The sequence below is a fragment of the Trichechus manatus genome, unplaced genomic scaffold (assembly GCF_000243295.1).
Source record: "Trichechus manatus latirostris isolate Lorelei unplaced genomic scaffold, TriManLat1.0 scaffold00059, whole genome shotgun sequence".
In the NCBI taxonomy this organism is placed as follows: Eukaryota; Metazoa; Chordata; class Mammalia; order Sirenia; family Trichechidae; genus Trichechus; species Trichechus manatus.
This window is the reverse complement of record NW_004443995.1, coordinates 5,008,182-5,015,263: the sequence shown is the minus strand read 5'-3', so window position 1 is coordinate 5,015,263 and position 7,082 is coordinate 5,008,182.

Here is a 7,082-nt window from a genome sequence, read left to right as displayed (position 1 = left end):
CTACTCAACTGTTTTCTGACCAGGAGGTTTCATCTGGTCTTGTCCCAGGCCAGCCATTCTCCTATTCCTGATTCCAACTACCAATGTTTAAAGGTCCCAGCCTCAGACTTTCCCTCAATCCTACTCTCTGGTTTAGCTTCTTAGCTGGGATTTGATGAGCCCTAGTTCTGTCCTCAGGATGACTCTGAGTGCCTTTAATTCCTCTTGCACATGATAACTCTTTAGTTAACACCTCTGCTTTGGAGGCTAATATAAACTTACTACTAATAACTACCATTTATAGAATGTCTATTCTGCATCAGGAATTGAATTATTGTGATATATATATATATATACACACACACACACACATATCATGTATGTATATGTTAAACCAAACCCATTGCCTCTGAGTGGATTCCAACTCATGGTGACCCCATGTGTGAAAGAGTAGAACTGCTCCATAGGGTTTTCTTGCCTGTAATCTTTATGGAAGCAGATCACCAGCCTTTCTTCTGTGGTGCTGCTGGGTGGATTCTAACTGCCAACCTTTAGGTTAGTAGTCAAGTGCACAGTGGTTAAGTGGTCGCCTGCTGACCAAGAGGTCAGCAGTTCAAATCCACCAGCCACTCCAAGGGAGAAAGATGTGGCGGTCTGCTTCTGTAAAGATTACAGCCTTGGAAACCCTATGGGACAGTTCTACTCTGACTTAGAAGGTTGCTATGAGTCAGAATTGACTCAACAGCAATGGTTTTGGTTCTTTTCGTTATACATATATTATACACACATTTTTTTTTCCTCTAGTCCTCGCATTAGTCCCATGAGGAAGGTCCTCATTTCTCCTTGTGGTCCATAAGGGAACACCATGACTGACTCAGTCAAATGCTTTACTGAAATCTAGATATACTATGTTTGTAGATTCTTCTGCTGTAACAATTTGAAATCCTATCCATAACAGAGTTTTTTTCTCCAGAAATGCACTATTTCTCTCGTTAGAAACTTTTCTGCTGCAGTGTATTGTACCCAAGATAAAATAAAGGATTTTCTGGATTCAGAGTCACTCACCATGCACTATTATTCTATATTGATCTTGCTTCCAGTAGACAAGCAATTTTAGATATTTCATAGGCAGTCAGTACTTCAAATAAATATTACTTGACTTTTGTAAAAGCCTCTTGACGTGGCTGATTTCCAAACTGATCAAAAAGATACCTCTGTTTACCTTGGCAGGGGTGTGAAATGCAGAATAACCCCTCCTAATCCCACAAAGATGATGTGTGAATTGAATTCTCCCGTTCAGAATTCATTTATATCAGCCTTGAATCTGTGGAACGTCTGATATAATTTTAGCATTTTCTTCTCAAGAAAGGTGATTTTTCTGGGTAAAACATAAGTAGAACACTATAACCCTGCTGGGAATTTTTTTTTTTAATAATAGCAAAGATGCTGTCTAAAGTCGTAGTACATTTTTACACCCAAACATGAAAGAATACAAGTTAGATCTACGTTAAAGATTTGGAAGGTGTCAACAACAACCACAACAACAATAAAACACATTTTTTCAAGGTGCATGAAGCTAGTTTACTCAGTTTCACAGGCCATAAACCATAAGTGAATCTATTTTCACTTCATTACAGAGCCTTGGGGTACAGTGGTTAAAGCACTTGCCTGCTAACTGAAAGGTTGACAGTTTGAACCCACCAGCCACTTTGCAGTAGAAAGATGTGACAGTCTGCTTCTGTAAAGATTTGCAGCCTTGCAAACCTTATGGAGCAGTTCTACTCCGTCCTATAGGGTCACTATGAGTTGGAATCAACTTGATGGCAAAGGGTTTTTGGTTTTTGTAGAGCCCTCTACACCTGTCTTATCTACTGGGACACAAAATGACTAACACATGATTCAGTTCCAAGACTTCCCATTAGTCCCCCTGGATGGCACTCTCTCTGGTTCTGTTCCACTTTTAAAGAGTTACTTCCTCCCAGCCAATGACCTGCGTATAAATTAAGTTTTCATAATTTTTTCAAATTAAACTCATTTTCCTTTTCCTTTTCACATTCATTCAACAAACATTTATTAAGTACTTCCTACATTTTAGATGCTAGGGATATAACAGCAAACAAGACAGAAAAAGATCATAGAGATTATATTCTAGAAAGGAGACAGGCAGTAACACCATAAGTCAGTAAGTACATAAATACATACATATATTATATTATGATAAATGCTGAGATGAAAAGTAAAGAAGGCAAGGGGATAGGAAGTGTGTGTTTTGGGGAGGAATCCCTGGGTGGTGTGGATGGTTAATGTGCTCAGCTGCCAACAGACATGTTGGCGATTTGAGTCCACCCAGAGACATGTTGGAAGAAAGGCCTGGTGATCTACTTCTGAAAAATCAGCCATTGAAAACCCTGTGGAGCTCAGTTCTACTCTGACACACATGGGGTTGACAAGAGTTAAAATAGACTTAAGAGAAATTGGTTTTGGGGTGTGTATGTATATGTCCATGTTGGACATGGGCCTTACAATTTTAGAAAGTTTTACCAGAACACAGAAATTGAAACCAAACTTATGTGTTCTTACTTTATTGGTAAGAAAAACCTAGGGACGCATGAGTGGGGGAAAGAGTTGTGAGGCAAGAAAGGGGGAAGAACCAATACACGGTACCTTACATGATAGTCACTGCTTGGTGTCGAGTGCCACAGATTGTTGCATCTCACAGGACTGGTTTCTGAGAGGCCATAAGAACCATTATGTCTCAGGACAGTCTGTCCAAAGGAAAGAAGGGAGAAGAATTTAACCTTAGGCTCCTATATCTCTATTTGGGTGTTAATGTCACCATAATTCTGGGTTACACATGGATGGTATTATGGATTAAATTATGTTCCCAAAAATGTGTGTTGACTTGACTAGGCCATGATTCCCAGTGTTGCATGGTTGTCCTCCATTTTGTGATCTTATGTGATTATCCTGTGTATTGTAAATCCTAACTTCTATGATGTTAATGAAGCAGGATTAGAGGCAGTTATGTTAATGAGACAGGACTCAATCTGCAGGATTAGGTTGTATTTTGAGTCAATATTTTTTGAGATATAGAAGAGAAAATTGAGCAGAGATGAGAGACAGCTCGTACACCAAGAAAGAAGCACTTGGGGTCCCTGTGCTGAGAAGCTCCTAGACCGGGGGAAGATTGATGACAAGGACCTTCTCCCAAGAGCCAACAGAGAGAGAAAGCCTTCTCCTGGAGCTAATGCCCTGAATTTGTACTTCTAGCCTACTAGACAGTGAAAGAATAAGCTTCTAATTGTTAAAGCCACCCACTTGTGGTATTTCTGTTTTAGCAGCACCAGATAACTAAGGCAAATGGGCACCAGGCAGGTCTTGTGGCATCTCCTGTCTTGACAAGCCCTGACGTGAGAGGCGAGAGGCACAGGCTGTGGGCATATGTGAGATGGGCTGTACCCACATGACATTGAGGGGAGCCCCCATAGAGTTGGTTGCTGCACTGGTAACTGGAGCAAAACAAGTGGCCACGAGCCCTGGAGACCGGTGAAACCAAAAGGATCTAGATGCCACATGGGAGGCGTCTGATATAGAAAGAGTGGCTAGGGAAGGCCCAGGAAGATGACATCTACGTAAAGACGTGAAGCCCTGTGATTATCTGAAGGAAGAGCGTTTCAGGCTGAGAGAATAACAAGTTCAAAGATGCCCAGGTGGGAGTGTACCTGGTGTATTCCAGAGACAGTGGGGAGGCCAGTGCAGCTGCAGTGGTATGAGGGGGAAGGAATGCGGTAAAAGAGGAGGTTAGAGAGGTAGCAAGTGGTCAGATCATTTAGGGTGTGGGTCATAGAAGGATCTTTGGTTTCACTCCAAGTGCAATGAGAAACCATTGTGGGGAAGGGGGCAGGTTCTGGTAGAGGTGTGGCATGATCTGATTAACATTTCAAAAGGATCCCTCTAGTGACTGAGTGCTTTAGGACTGACACAGAAGATGGTCTTCCTGCAGGACCAAAAAATATGGTTTACCACGGGAGTGAGGCATTTAAAGAGAGGTTTCTGCACGTCCCAATCAAACGCCCTCTGTGAAGAGGCAAGGGTAGAAGCAGGGAGACTGGTTAGGAAGCCCCTGCAGTATCAGGTGAGAGGTGATGGTGGCTACACTAAGGTGTAGCAGTGGAGGTGGGGAGAAATGGTTGCAGTCTGAATATACTTTGAAGGTAGACAGCCAGCAGGATTTCCTGATGGATTGGATATATAGGCTATGAGAGAAAAAGAGGAGTCGAAGAGACTTTCAAGGTTTTTGTCCTAAGAAACTGGAAGAATGGACTTGCCATTTCCTTAAATGAGGGAGACTGTGAGAAGAGTAGGTTCAGGGCAGAATATCAGGAGCTCAGTCTTGGACGTGTAACATTGGGGATGTCGAGTTGGCAGCTGGATTGGGGAGGAACCTGAACTGGACATGTAACTTTGGGAGGCACTAGCATACAGATCCCATTTATAACCGCCAACCCAGATGAGATCTCAGAGAGCATCCTGCCCTGGGCTTAAGCCTGAGGGTCTTTAACCAGACCCAGTGAGTTGGAGACTAAGACACTTAGGGCTCTTGCTTTCTTTCCCTGAATAAATTTCCCAACCTAAGGCAGACCCAAGTTCAGGGAAGGAAGGAAATTTAAATAAATCAATTCAAAACAAAAAATAGAAATATGAGTAAGAGATTGCACTGGTCTGGACTGGAATTGTCAGTATCTGGGAGACCCTGGCAGATCTGTAAGATCTGCTGGGATGTTACCCAGGGTGGAGAGGACCAAAGTCACAGGAGGTTGAAAGGGGGTACTTGTAGGAAGGAATCAAGCTGCTTCCTGCTTGCTGCCAGTCATGTCCAATAAACCATTCAATAAATGCAAGTTTAGAGATTGTCTTGAAACTGGATTTTCTAGCAATTGCTTCCAATTTTGTCCATAGGCCTTTGGAGCGAAGGAATGTCTTTGAACATTCTCATCAGGGACTGGGTAAACAATAGTATTATTTCTGAGAATAGCCACTTCCCTTCCCTCTCATTTAAATATTAATTGAATATTGGAGCTTCCGATTTCTCTAGGAGAAACCTGGGTGTGTTTTGAGATGGAGAAAAGTGGGACATTTTGGCCTCAGAGATACAAATCATCCACGAGTAAGAGTATAACAACTTTTTTGGTAGTTTTAATCTTGACAAAATGTTTTGCTAAGTTATAGCAAATTTTGGGAGAAGGCTTTTCGAAGTGTCTGGGTAATTCCTTATTCTTTTGAGCAATTTTCTAATTTTATTTATTTTTGATTCAAATGTTTCCAGGAGATCCTACTGTGACTAATGTTTAGAGCTGTCCCTGAGTCACGTGCCTTCCTTTCCTTACTGTTCAGGTATCTTCCATTTTGGCAAATAACAGTTACCAGCTGTGATTAAAATGTGGAGCCAATGCTTTAGGACTGGCACAGAAGATGGTCTTCCTGCAGGACAGATGGCACCTCCGGCATTTCTCAGACCAGCCATCTAAACCCAGGTTGCCTTGGATGTGTGCCTGAGGTCAAGGGTCCAACCAACGTGTAAGTGGGCTCAGGCCAGCATAACAGATGGGTGAGAATGGAGAAGGCCCACAGACTATGGCAGGGCCTGCAGAAAAGCTGTGCACAGGGAGAGATTATAGTGTTTTACTATCTTCCTGAAGAGGCTCTGGTACTTTAACACAAAAATTATGGTTTACCACGGGAGTGAGGCATTTAAAGAGAGGTTTCTGCACGCCCCAATCAAATGCCCTCAGGCATGGAATCTAGTGAAAGAACTCTGAATCTCAGCCTTTATCTGAATTGACCAAAACAGCTCCTTTGGGGCAGAAAACTGGGACTTTCCATAGTCTGATGATTTTCTCCTTCCTGGCAAATCCTTAGGGTCGAGTGTGTGCTCTTGGTTTGTGAGGTCCTGGGCAATCTGGACACTTGAGTGATGGTCCCTGATGGCTCTGGGGACAGAACAGGGCTGGTGAGGCAGCCTGGGCCCCCAGAGCAAATGTGTTTTCAGAACTCTTCCTCCTCCTTTTTTATGGCATTTCTCTTCTCTTTCTTCTGCAAAATGTGTGTGGCATTAATACCCTGTCTGTTGTACGCTGACATTCTAGAGTTGTCGCTATCTGTGCAGCCGGCTGACTCTGGGTCCTGCCAGCCCAGTGTCATGGCTGCCCTTGCAGGGAAACAGGGCTGGGACGAGAACGAACATCATGTGCTAATCTGCTGATCTACATTTATTTTACTCAGTACGCAACATGCTTACCTGGCCAGGAAGATTGGAAATGCATGGCTCCCAATGTGTGCATTCAGAGACACTTGAGGAAATTTCTAGGGAAAGCTAGAGGCAGTCTACAGGGTTTGTGGATGAAGAAGGAAGGGAAATGGACCCTGTGCAGTCAGTGAGCTGGAGCAGGGACACTACTGATGGCACAGAAAATGCACCCTGATAGGTCTGTGTTCTCCCTCATTCCAAGCGACAGAAAAGGAAAACAAGGGGGAGAGCTGAGTTAGCTGATAGCTAAGCTTTTTAGATTCGGTTCTACCTTCGGCTGCATATCTAAGTTTGAAAGACACTGCTTTCTTCACAGAGAGAAGGTATGTTACAATGGTTGGCAACATTAGGGAAGATAATCAAAGAAGCATTTTACAGAAAATTTGGAAAGTAGATGAGTCCCAGCATCATAGGTGTACCCTAGCTGGGCATCACCTTTATAAAAGTGTGTGTGTGTGTGTGTGTGTGTGTTTGTGTTTTGAAAGATACTTATGGCATGTTCAATACTGTAATCATAGCCTTGGTTCTTTAATCTCTCTTTTGTTGTTAACCACCATCAAGTCAGGCCCTGGCTAACAGCAACTGAATGAAATGCTAACAGCACAACTGAATGAAAAGATGCTCAGTCCTGCGATTTGCACTGTTGTGATCCATTGGGTTTTCATTGGCTGATTTTTGGAAATAGATTACCGGGCCTTTCTTCCTAGTCCATCTTAGTTTTGAAGCCCTGCTGAAACCTGTTCAGCATCATAACAGCACTCAAGCCTCCACTGACAAGCAGTGGCTGCGCATGAGG